Below are 21,275 nucleotides of genomic sequence, written 5' to 3' on the forward strand. Positions count from 1 at the left end.
TGCAAAGCAGGCGTGGTGGCCACGCAGCCCCCACAAACGCTAGCATAGTTTGACGGAGCTCCTGACCGACAGACCATAATGGGGTCTCACGCTGATTTGGGAGCAGAAGCCTTGCCTACTTAAACTTCCTTACCCCGTCTCCATTGAGCTTGGTGGGACTGAAACTCGTGTGTGTTAACCTGTGCAGGTGGGCTGCGCTGTACGGGAGAGTGTTGGGATCTACAAGGTGTGTCAGGGGCAGTTCCAAACCAGAAGCGTCCAGAGATGTCTGCTCGGGCACGAGGCACACCCAACCCTGCTTTGAGGGGCTTGCCAAGGTGGCCTCGTGGGGACTAAGAGTGCCACAAAAGCATGCTTTCCCATAGGCCCTGGCCTTCCTGCGGCCCACAGGGCTGGGTTCCAGTGGTAGTCTTGGCGTGGAGCCTGCCTGGGTGGAAAGCAGGAATGTGGATCCAGATTCCTTTTGGTGTTTCACAACCTCCACAAGTGCCTGCATGGAGGTCAGTGCCAGGAAGGGCAAATGGTCCAGGGCAGGGAGAGAGCGGCTGGCCTGCTAGGCCCGTGGCGGTGGGGCTGGGGTGGGGCCAGGTGGGACGAGGTAAGCCCCTGGGCTGTCTGCCTCTCCCAGCCTCTTGACAGCCTGGGGAACATTCTTGAGCAGCTCTGGATGTTGGTTTTCTTTGTGGAGCAGGGACTTACGGCCTGGCTGTCTCACTGTCTCCAAACTTTGCACAGCTGCCCAGAGGTTCTGGTGAAATGTCTGCATGCGCGTAGTGTCCTCTTGCAGACCCTGGGAACTCTGGGCACAAGCACCAAGCTCACCCTCATCCCTGTCATGTGTAAAGCCTGTTTTGGGGCTAGCATGGAGAGGCAGGGGAGCTGACGCATCTGCCGGTGGTAGCTAGATGACGCTCATATGCTGTTCACGTGCCCTGCAAAACTCCGGGTGTCTCAGAAGGCAGTTGGATGAGGTCCCCGGTACCACAGGATCTTTGGTTCATCACCAGCCACCCTCACTCGCTCTTCAGTGGGCTTGGAGGGTCCAGGTGAGATGCTGGGTTCACCAGACAGCTGAAGAGATGCTGAGCTGGGCTTCAGCGTGGTGGGAACAAGTAGCTCAGGAGCTGACTTCCGTATCCAACCTTCAGAGGCAGCAGCTGTAGGTTAGGGGGCCCGAGGTTGAGATGGTGTTCGTGCCTGACTAGCTGGGGACCAGCCAGGTGAGGCAGGAGAGGAGGGTATGGAATCCCACCCCTCCAGTGGGCACACACTCTGCTGTGTGGCCCAAGGACAGTGTTTGTGAGCAGCACGGCAGCTGAGTACTTTGGGCTCAGTTGGATTTGGCTTTGCAGAGGGCCTCTCCTGCCTTCCCTGCTGGTGTGCTGGTGTGCTGGTGTGCTGGGGGTGTTTATTTAGCCAACTTGAGGCTCTTCACTATTTAATCAGCAGGCTGGCTTGCAGATGCTGATTAAATATACCTTACAGGTAATAGGGAGTTTCTTTGGATGACCTTGGAGTGACTTTGTTCTTGTCTGCTCCGTGGCTGATAGAAGTTTCTGTTTGATTTTGGTTTTTAAAGAAAAGCCCCGTATCACAGCGGCTCCCTGGGTGCCAGGCCTGGTACCGGCTGTCGCTATCACTCCTCGGGACCTGTTGACTTTTGCAGCATTGTTTACTCTCGGTGTAGGTGCTTGAGAGCGAAGGTGTGTGTGTGTGTGTGTGTGTGTGTGTGTGTGTGTGTGGTGTGTGTGTGTGTGTGTGTGTGTGTGGTGTGTGTGTGTGTGTCGCTGTTTCTGCAGAGAGCTCAGTTCCACAGCAGTGACCTGACGGCTACTTTTCACGAGGGTGCTTAGAGATAGAAATCGCTCCCAGGTCAATTCCCTGAAACCCAGGCACCCCTCATTATCTCATCTGACCTTGTTTTCTTTGCGAGTTCAGGCAGCGTCACCCGTTTCCGTGACCCTTTTCTGTGCTCTGTGTCCTTCCACAGCAGCTGGCTGAGCAGTTGCTGTGTCCTTGGATTGGATCCTTGGACCACTGGCAGAACTGAAGTGGAAACCACTGCTCTCCAGGGAGAAAAAAGGAGGCTCTTGGGGAGGCAGGTGGAAACTTGCTCAGTTCCTGGGGTCAGAAATGGGTTCTGTGGGTTCCACAGGCTAGGGCCTCTGGGACTGGGAATAGTCCTGAGACCTCTCCTCTCCTTACAGCCTTACTTTTCATGGCCCTCTCCCTTTTTCAAATTTATTTTTAATTTTAATTTTTTTTCTTTTTTTGGTCTTCCTTGAAGTAGGCTGGTAGCTCAGCAAAGTCAGTGAGTCCTGGTGGTCCTCCCAGCATTCCCTAATTCACTTAGCCTTCGTGCCTTATCTCCTGATCATGACAGAAAGAAAACCAAAGACCCAAGGTCCAGGTCTCTCCTTCATCCAAGAAAAGGGCCTTCCTTCAACCACCCCAGGTCCTTTTCCCGCCAGCCCACCAGCCACTCTGCAAGTGCAGGAAGAGGCAGGGGCTACCTGAAAGTGCCTGTGTGCAAGCGTGTTGAAGGCTGCGGAGCCCCAGTCACTCAGGGCAGTCTGAGGCGTGCCTGGGTGTAATCTCAGAATGGCCCCAGATTGCACACATAATTATTCACTCTCACCCTCATAATTAAGTTCTGTAAATCAGAGTAATTGAATTTTGCGATCATTAACGTGGTACTCATTTGCTGCAAGTGGTGACATTTTAGCAAAGATGACAGATGAAAGCCAAGGAGGGTCTGTTCCATTAGGCTTCCCGGAGGAGTGGCTGAGGAGTGGGGCACACCAGTCTGGGGACACCAGTCTACACTCCAGGAGGAGGAACCGTGCGGTCCTCTGGTGGATGATACCATCACTTGGGATGCTGTGAGCATACGTGATTTCCTTTTGAGGGCAAAGTTCTCGTTTCAGGTGACAAAAAGAAAGGATGGGTATCAGCCTGACTAGCACGAGGTTTCAGGGTAACTAGGAAGGAAAAAGTTCTTCTCCCCACATGGGTCAGACTAGGATGACTGCACAATCCACAGATCAGACAGTGACCTGTAAGTGGCTTTGACTCCCTGTCCCTGGTGGGGGCAGCCCCACCCCAGGAGAGTCTCCTCAGAGAGCAGAGCTAAGCTGGAGCCGCCGAGCCTGCCCAACTCCACCTTTAGGTGGGACCAGCCCACCCCTCTGCCCAGGACTAGCCCTGGACACTGGCCCTCTCCTTTTCTCTCATGCATGTATTGGAGACCTTCAGTGACTCTCAACCCCCTTGCCTGAGCGCACTGGAACCGTCAGGCTGCGACATGGTCATTTTAGAAGGAAGCATGTCAATTGTCCTGGGCCTGGATGATAGGTCTGTGTGTGGGTGTGGATGTGGTTTAAGTGCTGGGCCCCCCTGTATCCTCTGTCCCTCAAGGAGGTGGTTTTACAGAAGGGCATTCCAATTCCCAGGCTCCTCCATCTGGCCACCATCCCCCCATGTCACGCCCTGCTTACTGACACGAAGCCTTGCGCTCACCCTGCCGGTGGGAATAAATCACCCCGTGATTGCATTTTATTGCCCTGAGGTCTGCAAAAGCAATGATTTTGATCATGTGTTGAGTAAATTATGACATTTATCATTGTGCTATTTATTTTGCTAATTAAGAGATGGCTGCTCTGACAGCCGGGAGGGATGGGCTGTGGATGGGCTGCTTGGAGGCCACCTGCCCCAGGCGGGGTCTGTAGCTGTGTGCCTGAGCCTGCTTGGGTGAGGCACGTAAGTCGGGGTACCTGGGTAGGGACGGGGGCAGGCTTCTCACTGAGGCCAGCTGCACTCCTGCAGGGTTAGACTAGGCTCTTGCAGAGGATGTCTCCAGAAACTCACTCTCTGAGATTGTGTTGACTCAACTGTCACTCCAGAAAGTCTCTCTCTGAGATTGCGTTGCGCCTGTGATTGTCAGGCAAACATCATCTGCTGGAGGAGTGTCTCAGTGTTTAAGGGTGTTAATGTGGACTGATGGGGTTTCAATCATCTCAAGAATTTGTTCAAGTGGACTGCATCATTTGCTGGAGTGAGCGCATGAATATTAACGCGACCAGTCATCTGTTCAATCAACAAACAGGCCAAGGTAACAGGACAGGGAAACAGGGGAGGCAGCTGAGACCTCAGCCTGCCCATTCCTCCCTCTGTGCCAGGGTCTTGGGGTTTTCTGCCACCTCCTTCAGGGTCCTGAGACCCACAGATGTCTGTGGGGAGGGTCAAGATTCACTGCTCACTTTCAGGGACCCCCAGGTTACGCTAATGACCAGAGGTTCCAGGGCTGGAAGGCCGTGTGGATGAGATGCACCCTCGCCCTGTTCGGACCTGAGGAGCTTCTGTCCGTTTAATGTGAGCCTTCAGTAGCTTGGCTGGAAAGAGGAGAGTGTGCACTTGTGTATAGACATGTTAGCTCTCTCTGCACACTGCGGGGAATCTTGGCCTTTCTGTTCCTGAGAGTGGGGAACGAGAAGTACAAGTTTGGGGGCCAAAATGGTGGGATGGCAATGTTTGGAGCAGTCTGGCTGGTGTGTTTAGTAGGGAAGGCAGAGATATCCATAGAATGTGGCCTTAGCCTCTAGTCCCCAATCCCCCTCCAGGATGAAGAGTTTCTGAAAGACTGTTAAAGCCACTGTGACTTAGCACTAAATGGCTGTACCAAGAATGAGCTTCTCCACACTCAGAAATGCACTCAGGGGCTTGAAATGCTGACACTAAATTCAGTCCTGTGGCAAGAAGGATAATTGGTAGGTTTGCCAGTTCCCGGAGAGGGGCCTGACTGCAGGGGTCTGCGGTCTCACCAGGACCCCAGCCTGGGTCCAAGATTCAGCTTCAGGGCTTCCAGAGGCGGCGACCTTGTCCTTTCTCCTCCAGCCTTCACAGACCCTCACACCGAGCTGTTTCCCTCCCTTGGGCCTATGCAGACAGAGGCCTCGCCCTCCGTGCGCGTCTGTGCTTTGGGGTATGCCAGCCACTCCCCGCTTAGTGATAGACTGAAGTCCTGACGCTGGGCTCTGACCACCCAGGGCAGGGATCACCTGGATGTCTCCCCTGCCTGCCTTGGCTGCTTTGGGGGACCAAGCGCAGGGTAGAGGAGACCCTAGGGAACACCCTTCTCGCCAGGCACTGCCCCCAGCGGCGAACACCCTCATCTGCATCAGAGTCTGCACGCCTGGCCTGCAGTAACCATGCAGGACTGGGGCACAGAGCTGTGGGTCGGGGTGTGGGTCCCGAGACTATCCTTTTAAGGGTGTATTTTGGTGCTGGTGACAGAGCCCATGTAAGAAGAGTTCTTCCTGAGTCCCGGGATGAGGAGCGGCTTACTGTCCCAGCTCTGGAAGCAGTGCTCCCTCTGCAGATGGAATCATCTGAGCTACTGGGAGTCTGCCTGCCCTCTGTGATCCCATAGCAGGTGCAGGAGAAACGGAGTCTGGCTTAGAAGCCCCTGCCCATCCCGGCACAGCCCACGAGTGCAGCACTGCCTGGAGGCCTTCTGGACAAGGAGCTTCGCCGAGTCGCCGTGTGCTTCTGGGCATGGTCTGCCTCAGGTGTGCAGAACCATTTGGGCCAGATGGGCCAGACAGTTTCTGCCCAGTGGGCATGGTCAACTTGGGAAGGAGGCAGCTTACGGGCTTGCTTCCCAAGCTGCACAGGGAGGGCGTGATGCGCTCCCCGCTCTATTGAGCACCAGGCCCCTTCTGATTCCACATGAGCACATCCGCACGTGCCTGATGCTTTGGCTATCAACAAGCTGCCCGCTCCAAAGTGGGGAGTCCAGGGCCAACTGGTCAGCAGCCGAGAGCTTCCTAAACCGATGCCTGGAACTGCGCATAGGGAGGAGCTGGGTACAGACCCAGTGTATATGCAAATCATCCAAGAAGTGAGTGCACCCAGCTTGGGAATGAGGCCTCACAATTCCAACTTAGTTTGCAAAGAAAGCTTTCAAGGTGACAAGTTAATATGCCATTCTCCGTGGGTCAGGGGTGTTTCTCAGAGTCCCTTTTAGGTATCTTGGCCTCAGTACCAAGGTTAGGGTCATGACTCTCACTTGACCGCTGGCTGGTATCACCTGATCGCTGCCAGCAACACAGGAACCCAGGCTCTCTCCAGGAAGGGGCTGGTGATTGCTGCCAGGAGACCCGCATTTAAAACCCATAGTTCTCACACTCATCCAGAGCCAGAGCATGTGGCAGTGCCTGGAGATTATACTCCACAGTCGAGGTACAGAGCAACTGACCCAGGAAGGAAGAGGGAGAGCCCCTTCTGATACATGATACCTCAGCAGAAGGCCCAACACAAGGACAGCTATGGCAGGGCCTATTCTGGGCACGCTGCAGAGAGGCCACGATGCAGCTCTGTGGGCAGTGGCGGGCCTTAAAGTGCTCGGGAGGCGTGTTGCTTCCAGGAACAGGCAGTTCGGGGCGGTTTCTAGGTCCTGTGTGTTCGGTACCACACGGAAAGACCAGCACACAGCGTTCAGCCTTCCAAGTAGACTCACGCAGGCACACACTGCTGGAGACACTCAGACACTGATGGACACACCCACACACTTACATACTTCCACGAGCAAGGCGTGCTTGTCCCATGTGGTGGGAATTCCACCTCCCTGCGCAGGGGCTTCCCCTCTCAGTCCCACCGCTCTCCAGGGAAGGCACCTGTTCCTTCAGCTCTTGGACCCTCTTGTATGTCTTCTACACTTCCACCAGTGAGATTGAGTGCCACTAAGGTATTGTACGATGTGGGTCCTGGGCAGGGAGGCCAGCAAGGGCCTGTGTCCCTTGGATGGCCACACCCTCTATGGCCATGGCTCTCAACCTTTCTAATGCTGCGACTCTTTAATACGGTTCCTCATGTTGAAACCCCAACCATAAAATTATTTTCATTGCTACTTCATAACTGTAATGTTGCTATGGTTGCGGATTGTAGTGTAAACGTCTGAGATGCAGGACATTTAATGGACAACCCCTGTGAAAGAGCCATCAACTTTTAGAGGGGTCACGACCTGCAGGTTGAGAACCACTGCTGTGGGCTTTTCAGTGGTGGCCCCCATCTCATCTAAAAGCCAAATTCATCTTCTCGCTGTGCTCTCTCTCCGGTCCCGGAATTTTGCAAAGCCTTGCCCTCTACCTGGGTACTCCATGAATCCTTAATGCTGGGCAGCCTCTCTTTGTCCAGTTGCTGGAGGGATTTAACGAGGCTAAGGCATGCTGTGGGCTTCTCTTCCCAGTGACAGTTAGGAATGTGCTTATGGAGGCTAATGGAATGTCTGAAACTATCGCTGGCCTCGCTGAGCACACACTCCTGGGTGGACACCGTGAAGGCAGCACGCTGGCCACGCAATGCTGCCTCAGGGGCCCCTTCCCGGCCTCAGCCCACCATGTCTCCCTGGGAAAGAGCTTAGCTCAAGAACCCCTCAAAACCTAGGGAGAAAGCCACATATGGCCATTTCTCAAGGACAACTGTAGGGCCCAGGAGTCAACCTTTCCCGCCTCTTTCTCCCAAGCACACTGACAGCAGCCCCACATTTTCAGCCCAGGAATGCCATGGAATCCTGTACTATCTTAGGCCCAGCTCCGAAGCCGGGTATATAAGGAATTTTAGAAAAAAGGAGAGAGAATGGCTAAGAATACCTCCCGGTGGCTCTCCTCCACTTCCTTAAGGGGTAATAACTCTGCCACAACCCGGCAGAGGGCACTTGCTTTAAATAGAGCGCTCTGATTCACAGGCGAAAAAGGGAAATAAATGTTTTCTTTTCATATTCGAGAGACATCTGCGAATGCCAACTTCTTAAATGGTATTTTGCCATCCGCCTCACACACTACTGCAGTGACAGCCAGCGCCCATCCGGACTCGGAACGCTGCCTGTGAGCTGACATGTGAAAGTATGAGGCTGAGGTGGCGTGGGAGGTCCCAGCAGAGGGGAGGCTGGGGTGGAGGAGAAGGTGGGCCACTCTGGGCCTTGACCCGGTCTGCCTGTGGCCCCTTCAGGACCTCCTGGCTCTTTTCTTTCCTCTTATCTCCCACCTTCCTCGTTTCCTTCAGGAAAACAAATAAGGGCTGTGCACGAATGCATGCTCACAATGTCCCCTGGCTGTCTGTGCCTGGCCGCTTGACAAGCTGGTCAGGAGAGGCCCAGCCCTCAGGAGGGACTTAGCAGGCACCTGCTCAGGCCCACGTAAGGCTCAGTCTACTCGGGTGCCCTCTCCTAGCCGCACTGCGATTAACACGTGGCCATCCTCCTTTGGCTGAGAGGACCAATGAAGACAGGCTTAACCAGCCAGGTAGGGCAGGCTCGGGCACTGCCTGGCCGCTGCCCTCTTCCCTAGCTCCCGGGGCAGGAAGCTGACCTGCTGATGCAAGGGAAGAAAGGCAAGCCTGGTGCAGTGGGCCCACAGGGAGGGGCCTGCCTCCGTGAGGCCCAGGCTGAGCTCCTTGGGTGTCACTTTCTCCCCAGAGCTATGATTTCCTCTCCTAAAATCAAGTCCTCAGCCTCTGCTGTGTGGAATGCAGTGGGACCAGGCAAGGACCCCTCGGTGCCTGAGGTATCTGGGACGGACCATTCTTCAGACGACAGAGAGAGCTGTAGCCATCCTGAGGATGTGTGTAAGGGTTCTGGAGCAGCCTCCAGGGTGCCCCCCCCAGCAGGTAGGCAGACTGCAGAGGACAGGGGTGTATTTAAGGCGAGAGCCGTGGGGCTCTGGCCCTGACGGCCAGCAACACACAGCTTCTAGACCTGTCCCACAGTGCATCCGCACCCCTATATGGCCCCACGGCTGCTCCAGGCAGGCCTGGCCATGGCGAATCTTCAGTCAGCCTGGCAGCCAGTGACCTTGGAGGCTCAGAGAAGATTCAGAAGGTTTGGAGGGTGCTGCCTGGGCCCGGCATGGAGTAACATAGACACGTCACAGAGTCCAACTTCCAGTGCATTCCCACAGGGATAGCCTGGGCTGCTCTGGGATGACCCTTGGAGGAAGAAAATAGCCAGACCACCAAGGCTGCAGAAACTGTGGTATCAATCATCTGCACTGATGTCCCAACTGCAGGTTTCGTAAGGAGCAGGCTGAGCCAGGAGGGCAGCCCTCCCTCGGGTGTCTCCCTAGGGACCCCCAGCCACCATGCTTGACATCTGTCCCTTGTGAGCCCTCCCGCCTGCTGTGCACAGGGTCAGGCAAGAGCCCAGGCGTTCCAGGCCATAAAAGGTCTCCCTGGGCCTGGGTTGGGATGCGAGCCCGGGGGCTCCCTCCGCAGGCAGAGGACAGCCTCCTCGCCTGCTGATCAGCTTCTCTGTGGCCTATGTCCTCTGGCACTGGAGTGTGTTCTTAGTGTGTCCCAGCCACCTTGGCCTCAGCCAAGAGTGACACCTGCCACTCACAGGCCACCAAGCACCCCACGGTGCACCTGTGCTGCCTTTGCTCGGTGCAGGATGAGACACCTTAAGTGGGTTCTCTTGGCCCTGAGGATTGAGTTGTCTCCCGGTTTGTCCCAAATGAATGTCAGCAGCCACGTCCAGGAAAGTTCATTCTCAGAGGTAGGCTGACCAAGTTTTCCACTGATGCTTGGGAAACGGCAGTGCTGGACACCTTCCTGTGCAATGAAGGTCTGATGGGCCTGGAACCCCTCCCCCTCACACTGTTTGAAACCCGAGTCGGGCAGAGCCAGGGCCCACCTAGAGTTCACGAAACTCTGGGTACCATCCTAGCTGCATGGGGGTCAGCATGGTGGCACATGCCTGTAAACCGAGCACAGGAGAGGTAGGAGCAAGAGGTTCAGAAGTTCAAGTCATTCTTAGCTACACAGAAAGGTAGAGGCCAGCCTGGGCGGCAAAGAGATTTTCTTAAACAAACTTGCAAGCGAGAATCTATGTGCACCGGGCACAGTGGCCCACGACTGTAATCCCAGCACTCAGGGAGGCAGAGGCAAGCAGATCTCTGCATTCGTAGCCAGCCTGGTCTACAACGCGAGTCCAGGACAGCCAAGGCTACACAGGCAAACCCTGTCTCAAAACACCAAAACCAACCCAACAAAAGAATCTGTGTGCATTTTGGTGCCAGGACATCGCTAGGCTAGCCCAGGCTTGAGGGCAGCCTGCCCCGACTCCTCATCACCTATAGCACTGACTTGAGGCTGCCTGCGCACTGTGGCCTTGCCAGTGCTCTGGAACTGGCTGGCTGTGCCGTCAACACTTAGTGACGTAGCCACAGGCAGCAATGACAGCAGCCCAGATGCTGCACTTGGATGTCCTCATCCTCCTGTCCCAGCCTCACCCCTCAGCCGTGCGGGGCAGGAACACGGATTCCCGGCCCCGAGCAGGACCACAGGAGCCACCTTTGTCTGCCTTCTAGGCTGTTTCCCCTCTGGGCTAATGCCCAGCTTAATTGTGCATCCTATTGTGTCATCGCTGTTCAGTCATGTCCAAAAGTACCTACATCCACTCCTTTCCCATTTAGATCTCTCCGAAGTCCATTCTGCCTTATCAGCACAGTAATTCCACGAGCAGAGCTAAGATTTCTGCCATTTAGGCCCCAGGCATTGTCCGACGCTGCGGCAGCTGAGATAAACCCTCACCCAGAACAAAGTCGAAATGACCTTTTACAAGTAGAAGCAGCCTTGTTTCCCTCTAGACTAATTCGTCAGCCTTTGCCTCTGCCTCCGTGCTCAGCAGCGGCCTGAAAGAGTGCTGGGGAGTTGGGGGGCAGGGTTAGGATGCTTGGCTTTCAACAGGCGCCTCTGGAGCCATTGGCTGCCAGTGGACTCAGGAAGCAAAGGTAGGCCTACGGGCTGGAGAACACGGCCAAATGTGTGCTGCAGAAGGTGGGCCCTCTGGGTCTGGGTGCACAGGAGAGGCAGCCAAGACCTCCTCTAGCCTCCCTCAGCACTGCAATACAAATGAGTCAGCCGGACAGGGGATGCATAAAATAAAGAGAAGTCAGAGGCCACAGGTGCCTCCCCTGCCCCTGGGTCCACTCTGGGTGTGCTGATCTCAGCTCCAGCATTCTGCTTACAGAACTGTGACCTTGCCGCCTCCATGAACAAGATCCAACAGAGCCTGCTTAGGCTCCTGGGCTAAGTTTATAGTTCTAGAAGGTTCCAATAGGCCTGTCTGCTACAACTTAGTCCCCTGGCCCCTTCAGACATTAGCATCCCATAGGGTGGGTTGTGAACCCGTTATGTGTGAAGATCCGTGCTTTCAGAGAAGTGCCCAAATCCATAGCCAAAGGGTTTCCCTGGACAGAAGCCCCAGGGACACTCCAGGTCTCAGTGCCCAGAGCTGTGGGCAAAGGATGTCAATCTGCTAGTCCTAGGACCTGCAGTCTCTGTGATGTGTCCCTTACTCAATTCTCAGAGAGACCGCTGGTGACATGTTCTCCAGTGTGAGCCTTTAAGGGCAATGCCACCCTTATCACCTTGAAAGGACAGCTGAGCAATACTGTCAGCATCTCTTAGGGAGGGCCACAGAGGGGCCACCCCTGCCAAAGGCAGCACATTCCTATTTCTTCTTCTAGAGGCATAGCGCCCAGCCTGCTTAGTCTCTTCCAGCAGGGACTCCACTTCTACTCTAGCCCAAGACCCATAGATACTCAGACTGTAAGTGAGTCAGGACCCGGGGTAGAGGAACAGTGGGACTGAAAGAGGAAGTACAGGACCTGCCCAAACCTGATTGCTGCAAAAGATGCCAAGCCTAGGCCCTTAGACCAGAGGCCAAGCTTTGAAAGGTCATCCCACACCCTTCTGTGTCTGCCCTGGAGCAGCGGGCTTTCCCCGAGTATGGAAGCTGATGGTTAATCCCGGAGCGTCCTCACCTCTCTGCAGCTGAGCAAGCCCCTCGTGGAATCCAGCCTTGCAGGGTTCTGACTCACCTAGGGCAACCCTGCTCATCTGGTAGCAGGGGACATCTCCTAGTCAAGTGTCCGCACTGTCTTCAGACCGAGGTTGCAAGCAAGCTTCCCTGGGCTTCCGGGGACACTGCTTCATGTCGCCCAAACTACCTCAAACTCACTATGTAGCAGGAATGCTTCTGATTCTCCTGCTTCTTCCTCCTATGTGTGTGTGTGTGAATCCGTGCACCACCATATTTAGTTATTTTGACGTCAAACAGGCTGCCGGCTGAGCTTCATCTCCAGCTGAAAATCAACGCACAGTGTAAGATGGCAGGAGCTCAGCGGCAGGGTGCAGGGCCGTGCAGTGGAGAAAGGTGCTTCAGACCCTGGGCCACCCACTGAAGTCTCTAGGCCTCAGTTTCCCCACTTGTTCAACGAAGGCATTGAAATAAGTTTTGTAGAGATTCCATCCTAGACTGAATTCTGATGCTTTATCTGTTCGGATTTTGTTTTGTTTTGTTTTTCGAGACTTAGTTTCTTTGTGTAGTCCTGGCTGTCCTGGAACTTGCTCTATGAGCTAGGCTGGCCTCGAACTTTGATATCTGCCTGCCTCTGCCCACCAAGTAATGGGTTTAAAGGCGTGCACCAGTGTACCTGGCCTTTGAATTCTGGTGCTTAGGATATGTGAGAATGCATCTTTGAGAGTGTACCTGGTGGAATCTGAAACAAAGTCAGTGACTTTTCACTGTGGCCCCTCCCAAAGCTTTGCTCCTGTCTTGAGCTCTTCTATCCCCAATGAAGCACCTGCTGAGGTCACAGAGGTGTCTCCAGCAAATGGACTCAGCTCCCTATGACCTCCTTAGAGATTTGGAAAAAGCATGTTCCCAGATTGTGTGGGCAGGTCCTTGAAGGCCCCAGCTGTCAGTGGGAACCTGCTGATAGTTTCTCTGATGCTTGGGACATAGGTTTGGTAAATCCTGGTTGTGCTGCCTGGTCTCTGGTGGTTGTCAGAGTCAAGTCAGTCTTCTGGGGCACAGTGGGAAATGCCTGATCCTATTGCACGTGGCTAAGGAGGATGCCTATTTTAGGGTCCTGAGACTGCTGTAGCCAGTACTGGGCCGTGTTCTGGTGTGGGTGGGGGTGTTGTGGTGTGGGTATGGGTGGTCTAGTTTATGTCTCTCTAGACTTCTGGAGGCTCTCTGGGTCGTTGGCATTCTATGGCTTGTGGCCTTGTCACCCAGGATCTCCAGCTTACGTGCTCCTCCTGGGGTCTGTGTCTATTTCAGCTTACGTGCTCCTCCTGGGGTCTGTGCCTATGTACCACATGCATGTAGTGCCCACAGAGGCTAGAAGAGGGTGTTGGATTGCCCAGAGCTAGAGTTACAGATGGCGGTGAGCTGCCATGTAGCTATGGGACTCAGACCTGGTCCACTGAGACCACAGGCCTGCGAAGGCACCTCTCCAGTTCCAAATGTCACCTTCCTAACAGGAGGCCCCCAGACTGGAAGAAAGTGCACTATGCTCATCCTCAGTCAGTTTATCCCACCGGCAGAGGCTGTCTCAAAATATGACCACATTCCCTCGTGCTGGAGGCTTGGACTTTAGTGTGCAGAGTTAGGGGCGTGGCGCACAGGTCTGCCTGCAACAGATCCCCAAGGGATCAGATATCTGGGCTGAGTAATTCTCAGGCGGAAGGAATGACCAAAGATGGTGCAGAGTCATGCCTGAGCCATGGTGGCTCCCAAGACCCCTGGGACACAAAGGGTGAATGTGCCTGGCCTAGGGGTGTGCAGTAGTCCCAGGAGTGGGTAAACTTCACTACTGGCAACACCCTGACATTAAGACCATGCCTGGCTATAACAGTAACCTGCTATTTTAATGTTAGCGCTCTTTAAATTTTTAGATTCATTTATTTTATTTTATGTGTAAGCGCTTTGCATGCCTTACTGCCCGTGCAGGCGAGAAGAGGGAGTCAGGTCCCCTGACCCTGGAGTTACTGACGTACATGGCGATGAGCCAATGTGTAGGCGCTGGGAACAGGAACCTAGGTCCCTGGCCAGAGCATCCAGTGCTTTTTACCACTGAGCCATCTCGATCGACAGCCCCCAGTTTCCACCTATGTCATACTAGCAGCAAAATGTCACTTGCAGACACCGTGGAGGATCAGGTCCCTGGAGAGTTCTAAAACTCCGAATTTAGGCAGGAAGGTTCGTGGGTCTGTTGTGGGGTACAGATTTTCAGGATAAAGATAGAAATCTTAGATTCACCCCGCTCTGATTCTGAATTAGCAAGTGAAAAGAAAAAATAAAAACCACCCAAGGAAAAATTCAGGAACACCCCAATTTCTGCTGGCCAGGTAGCATCAGCTGGAAGGACTCAGAGCCTGTGGTGAGGCTAGGGAGACGGGAGAGACATGGCTATTCTTCCTCATGCAAGCTTTCAGACACTGTGCCGACCAGCTTCACACAACCTCACCGTGTCCATGCCTGCTGGCCACTCAGGGCCTGACCCGCAGTGAGCGATGCTCGCCCTTGAAGCTCTTGGGTGTCTAATTCAAAAAGGAAATGGTTAAAAAAAATGGGCGGGCAGACAGGAAAGGAGTGGAAAGGGACTGGGGCCCAGCAGTTGGCTAATTGGAATGGGGGACCCCCGTGTGGGGGGGCCACTCTGCCTGGACAATGTGCTCCGGAACGGGGGGCTGAGAAGGCCCAGTGGGATTACGATCGAATTAGTTGAAGTCAGAAGCCCCCTGAATGAGGTAAAGAAGGGAAGGGGAAATGAAGGTCCTGGTATAATGCTGCCTAAATGAGGGCCCCCATTCACTGCCCTGAAAAGCCCAGGACTCCTTTCTTGGGGAAGCTTACTTTTGTTTGGCTGGGGGCGGGGCGCCCCGAGGACATACTTACCTACTGCCAGTGACAGGCACAGAAGGAAAATTGAAAATAATCCCAGGGCTGGCAGTGGGAACCCACAGGCTCCAGAGGCTCCTCTGAGTTTCCCTTGGTCCCCAAGTTCACTGGGGTTCACCATTCAAAGAGGTGTGCCCCCAGTTACGGGTTACACCGTGTAAAAGTTTGAGACTCTGCATAACTGGCGACATAAAGAAACATCTTTAAAGTTTTACTGGACAAAAACCTGTTTTTATAATTAGCAATAAAAAAAATATATGTATAAAATACAGGAGCAGACCGGCCCAAAACTTGAACGGCAAAAAACTCTGTGGAGGGAGGTGCCCCGGGGTTATAAAAAGAAAAGTGCTTAACAAAATGCTATGCTCAGTAAATATTTGTTGAATTCATACATTAATTAATTTTCCAGATGAGATTTGCCTAATCCATCTTTTAAAGAAAGTGAGGATTAAGAAGGGCTCGGAATCTGATGACGGGGAGGCCTGGCGGAGATGAAAGGCCTGCGCGTGAGGTTTGGGGGCCCAGCCCTCCCGAGGCGCAGCAGGCCGGCCTGGCCTTCTGTAACTGCCTGCTGCACAAGCCCGTTTGCTGCTGGAGTTGAGTTCCCTCCCTGGGGGAGTTCACGGTGTCCATCCCCAGCACAGTGCTGAGCTCCTCCCCCAGATCCTAAGCTGTGAACGGTGAACGCTTTTGCGGAACTTCCATCACTGTTACCCACTCACTGGTGGGCTTGCACTGTCCTTCCTGGATATTGTCTTGTGGGAACTTAAGCGACTGCAGATGGATTTGGTGCCAGCAGTGCCGTTTCCCCGTCGCCACTGTCACCCAGAGGTCCCACCCAGAGGTCCCCAGCTTCTTAGCGATAGAACTAGAGCACGGGGACCTTGGAGTGATAGCACCCTAACATGGATCAGTGATCTACACTGGTGTGGGACCACCCTTGTAAATCCGATTGACAGTCCTGTCCAGGAAAGACCCCACTAGACAGCGAAGTTGGATCCTTTCCCTGGGTATTGAGAAAGCTCCAGTGTGCAGACTCCCTGGCCCCTGTGATCATCTCTGACACGGAAGATACAGCCAGCATTGAGCCCATCTAGGGACAGAGGCACCCCAGAAAGCCCTTGAAATCCTGTGGGTGAAATCCTGGCTGCGTGCTAAGATTAAAACTGCACCGTTTATAAGCATAGTGAGTCCAGTTTTCTGACCCGTGTCAGGGAAATTGCTATGGGGATGCTCAGTCTGTCCCACCTCCTGGGTCTCCCTACTGAACACAGTCCCACATTCCACCCCAAGTCTGTCCTTTCCAGTGCTAGTGACATCATAAATGATGGAAGGAGGCAGGGCTGGCTTCCTGCACCCTGTGAGTCTAGGATAGAGATGAGAGGAACAGACCCTAGAAATGATCTTGGCGAATGAATTCCAGGCATACTCTGATCCTTCCAAAGTCTGTGTGTGGCCCTGCACACAACGCTTTCATGCATAGCCCTGCTGTCTACACATACACAATTGCACAAACCCCTTCACATTCCCTGTGTGTGTGTCACACACACACACACACAGACATACTCCTCGATGTGGGTGCACATCCATGCATTTCAGGGAAGTGTGACCAGGACGGTCACCCACACAGGCTCTCAGCTGGTCACCATTCTAGATGTCTGTAAAGTCTAATACTGACACAGCATGGACCCAAATGGATCTGGAGGGAGGCTAGACGCAGGAAGATGGGAGAGCCATCCATCTTCCATGGTATATAGAATGAAGTATATCCTGGGCATATAGGAATGAAGGGTGGGGTAACCAGGAACTGGGCCACAGGCAAGGACTGATGGGCCCTGGAGCTGGCACCCAGGAGTACAGAGTGGAGGTGGTAGCCTGGTGGAGAAGGCCTCTCGGACACACACGGAGCCCAGCTAGCTCCCCAGCCTGCAGCCTCTAGGAGGACTGTGACCACAAGCTTCGCCTGAGGCATTTGGTCCCCTTCAAAAGAAATTCCTGTTCCTAAAGCTTAAGTTTCAAGTTGCAAGAGACCTATCCTGTCCCACTGCCCACACATCTTTCTATGGTGCAATGTGTAGGCCTAGGACTGTTTTTGGAGGGCAAGCTTTTGGGTCCTAGTGGTTTGACTTTCTGGATGGTGGCAGGAGGCGGGAAGGATTGCTTTCGGAGCCCTGCCCGCCTGCGTGGACAGTTTTGAAAAGGAGGAGGAACTTTAGTGAGTGCCCCCTGAACACTGATGAAGATGGCCCTGCTCCCGGAGAACACTATGCACAGTGGCAGCAGCCTCAAGCCCTTTGCCCAGTTCTCTGGCATCCTGCCCCTCCCTCTTGCCCTGGCTGATACCTGTCAGTTGCTGGCTCTACCGTTTGCTAGGGCACCTTCCTCGGGGCCTCAGAGAGAGGCCGACCTATCTTTGCCTGTCTTTCCCTGCTGACACATGGGCCTGGAGAGTCTCTGCCCTGTGTCTGCCGCCCGCATGCTTCACCTATTAAGCTGTGATAGATAGCAGGTCTCCCAGCTCAAGGCTGCCAGGTCAGTGATGGGAACTGGCCTCCATTTCCCCTCCCACGAGGAGCCTGCCAGCCCACCAGGGCCCCACCAATGGGCAGTAGGTCTCCAAGAGCTGTAAGGGAACCTTCCACACAAAGTAGTGTGAGGTTGGCATTCCTTGGGCTTGTGGTGACTCGTTTCATCTGTTCTGAGCTGCTGTCTGCTTCCTGGGCATGGGTTTGTCACTAGTCAGGGTGTTTCCACTGGTGAGTGGCTCCCTGAGCAAACCAGTGATCTTCAATTCCTGAGTGTGGGCCGATGGGGGGAGGAGGGCTCAGAACATGGCGTCCAAAATATGGGAAACTGTTGGTTCCAAGGGCAAGAAAAAAATTAATCATTTATAGGGTAGACGCTCATGCCTGAATGAAAAAGGAACAGAGTGATAAGGAGGCAGAATAACTCATAGATTGGGATTTATCAGGCTGAGACATGACTGGAGTCCAGGGAATGCCCCACCTTCTAAACCTGGAGCACAGTTCTTTTGTGGCCTATTTTGACGCTCACACCTGCTCAGGGTCACCTTGGACAGACCCGAGTCAGCCCACACCCCTTCTCCATGGAAAAATTAGGAAAGATCATGTTCCCCCACGCATGCCCTGGAAGAGGCAGGCAGGACAGAGGGAGCGAGGGCCAGAGCTAGGCATGGAGCAGGCTGGTGTGTGCCCTAAGTGTGGAAGCTGATCTCTCTGTGGACTGTTCTAGAACCTTGGCTAATATGATTCGTGTTAAATGCCGCCTCCTGCTTGGGAGCTAAGTTTGGACCACTGTGAGCATGAGGGGAATCCGGCTGTCCTGAAGAGGTGGCTGGCTTCCCTGGAGTTCGCCAAGGCTTATGGAATTTGTCAGGAGGCTTCACCTCCTTCATCCGTCTAGCTCTGAGCTGCTGAGGTAGGGAGTTATTTCAGTGTGGCAGCGGGGAAACTGAGGCCCAGGAAGGTTCACAGAAGGGACCACAGCAGGCTCATAATGTAGTCTCCCAACCAGAGGCTGCAACTTTGGCAGGCGGGCCTGAAGTGAGTGGGTATCTAAAGGAGAGAATGCTTTACTTTCAGTTGTGACTGGCTTCTATGCCGGTGTCCTATGCTGACCTGTATCTGAAGCAAGCCTGGAAGTGCAGGCGGGTTCTGGAAGGCTGGCTGTGGCGGTGTGCCCTGGGCTCAGAAGGCTGGAAAGAGCCCAACCCTGACCTCTAGGTGGGCACTTGGTTCTCCTCATTCACAAGATCTTCATACTTACTTGGTTTCTAGTATTTATTTCCTTATTCATCCATTGCCAATTAATTTATCTATTATTTCATTAGACATGTTGTTATAAATTAATTCATATAACCTGTGGGATCATTCACCATTCATTATATATTTATTTATTCATGCATTCATTATTTTTCATTCATCTTTATATATTCGTTAGTTGTTTATTCATTTAATATTTAATTATGAGTTTTTCTATACACTTACATAGATATTTGTTTATTGACTCTCTGTGTTTGTTAATAACACAAATTATTGTCATTCTTTAAATATGTATCCACTTGCTCATTTTTATTTAGCAGATATATTTGCTAATTCACTGACTAGCTATGAATTCATTAGATTTAGACTTATATAGTCAGTGGGTCTTTTTCATACGTTTATTGGAGATATTATCAGACACTCCTTCACGCATGTTTCCCCGGTTCCTCTTTAGATGTGTATGTCATATCATTCACTAGACACTGTGTTGGTAGCTCACTGGTCACTTGTGTGGGCTCAGGGCTGATCCCGCTTGTGTGGGCTGACAGCTGATCTGACTCGTCGGTGTGTCTTCCACCTAAAACGTAAAACGAAGAAAGCATCAGTGAGCATCTAGTGGGGTGGGGTCGGGGCTTGAGAAGCTGTGGGCTCAGCCTGGTGTGATGCAGGTGCTAATCGGGTTCCTGAGAAAGCCAGTTTAGCTACAAGGAGCCTCATCAGTTGAGCTGGGATTTTAGCTGAAGCCTAGAGGTGTCTCCCTTGGGGCTTGGGACTCTGTCTCAGAGGCCCTGGTCTCAGTCTTGGCCTAGCTGACTATGTGGAGCCATCTGCCCTGCCATTTGCCCTTCCCCAGCCAAGCCAGCACTGATTCTCAGAGAGTAGAGAATTGCACCGGCCCCATGGCTTCTGTGGCCTTGAGAGTGTGTGGGCAGGGTAGGCGTGGGTAGGAGTCTTCTGCTGGAGACGCCTCCGGGTCTGCAATGGCAGGCAAGATGGAGGCAACATGAAAGAAGAGACAATAAATAGCTTCCTACCTTGCTTTGATAATGGGCGAGCTCTCTGGATTGATTAATCCTCACGTTGCCTTTGGAGCTTCAGTTTGGGAGTGACAGTAACGAGGCTCCTGAGGACTCGGCTAATTTGCACGCCATTCACCAGCTCCTGAAAACCCATCAGGCTGCGGAAGAACTGCGCAGCGCTTGACCTCGTTCAATGGGAGAGTGATACGCTGGGAAAGGGGCCAGTTTGCACAATGCCCCAAAGAGCAAATTGGCGGAGCTTTGTTCTCCTGCCTCCCTTCCTCTTTCATGCAGCCCGGGGCTAGTTAAGCTCCTCGTGGTCCCACAGGGGATCAGGGCTTGGGTCACCCTTGGCTGCCTTTTCAGGTGATCCTGACACCCCCGCCCAGCTTGTTGGAGGAGGGGCACCCCAAGGATCTCCATTGTCTCCCACCAAGTACATGCAGAGACACCCAAAGCTGTCCTCTCCTTTAACAGCACCTGCCCTGCTCTGTCACTGAGGTCTCAGCTGGAGCCAGCCTCTCCCGCTTCTGAAGAGGATGGACATTCCTGGCCTGTCTTAAGCCCCGGCCGCTGTCCTATTTGTAGGGGCTCCAGCACATTGAAATGGATGAGATGGGGTCCTTCCGGTTCCTGTCAGTTTCCCATGGCAACCTTCACACAGAGATGCCCTCTTCCTTCTTCTTGGTCCCGCCTTCTTGTCCCCTCCCTCAAAGGTGGCCTCCAGGGACTATGTTTGAGATGTGTTCTTCATCAGACCCTCCTTTTGCTGGATGGAGTCCCTGAGCCTTCCCCTGCTGCCTAGCTCAGTCTGTGTTCCCCACATACAGAGACAGCCTGCTAGTGAACTCATGCATAGGTGACTTAAGACCCTCCCTGAAAGTAGGGAGGGTTCTCACTTCAAGAAAGAAAGGCCTGTCCCAAACTCACTCACACTTGTTTTCCTGGAGGGCTGCACTTGCAGATGTGGCCTTGGATCACATCCTGCATGATGGCAGCTCCATTTGCAGGAGGGAGCCACCAGCAGCAGCAGCAGCAAACACCCTATTCAGAGCTAGGAGGGAGAGAAACAGTAGGCTCCCTCCCCAGGTCTGCGTGAACTCAACATCTTGAACCCATCCAGTCCTAGGCAGGTGCTTCGCCTAATTTGCTGACACAAATCCCAACTGTCTTGTTAGGGACACGATGTTATACACAGGGCGGGGCAGGGTGGCAGGTCTGCAGGACTGCAAAGACTGTGATTTGCCTCTCACCACTGGTGACAAGGTGGTATGCTGGGTTTCATTTGGGTCCTTGAGGAAGCCTGCTTGGTTTCACCTGAGAGCCTCAGGGCTTCCCTCCGAGCACAGGTCCTGTAAGCACCCCTCCCCACACACACACACCTCAGGACTAGGTATCTGTGTTAGATGCACTAAACACTGTGCCAGGGTGCACCCTTCCAAGGAGGCCTGTGCTGTCCATGGAGGAAGTGAGATTTCCAGGACACTGTGAATGTTCCAGGTCGCCCACAAACAAGGTCACGAGCAAGGCTGGAGGCCAGGACTCTGGAGGCCAAATGCAGCCCTTCTGGGAGGCCTGGCCACCCCCCATTAATCCTGCAGTTCCAGATCTTTATCAGGGCACACTGCCTGGGACATTAACTCGGAAGCACGCAGGTGAGAGAGTGTGCTCTGAACCAAATGATGCAGCAGGGGAAAGCGCCAGCCAGGTGTCCAGGTCCCAGGGAGT

The 21,275-nt window shown here is 53.6% G+C and overlaps 1 protein-coding gene across 9 annotated transcripts in view; it reads left to right on the forward strand.

Moving 5' to 3' along the window:
* The window catches only part of Prdm16 (PR/SET domain 16), a 310,338-nt gene that overhangs the window by 105,626 nt on the left and 183,437 nt on the right, over positions 1-21,275 (forward strand). The gene's annotated exons all lie outside the window — the stretch shown is intronic.

The sequence above is a fragment of the Meriones unguiculatus genome, chromosome 3, assembly GCF_030254825.1.
Source record: "Meriones unguiculatus strain TT.TT164.6M chromosome 3, Bangor_MerUng_6.1, whole genome shotgun sequence".
Lineage (NCBI taxonomy): Eukaryota > Metazoa > Chordata > Mammalia > Rodentia > Muridae > Meriones > Meriones unguiculatus.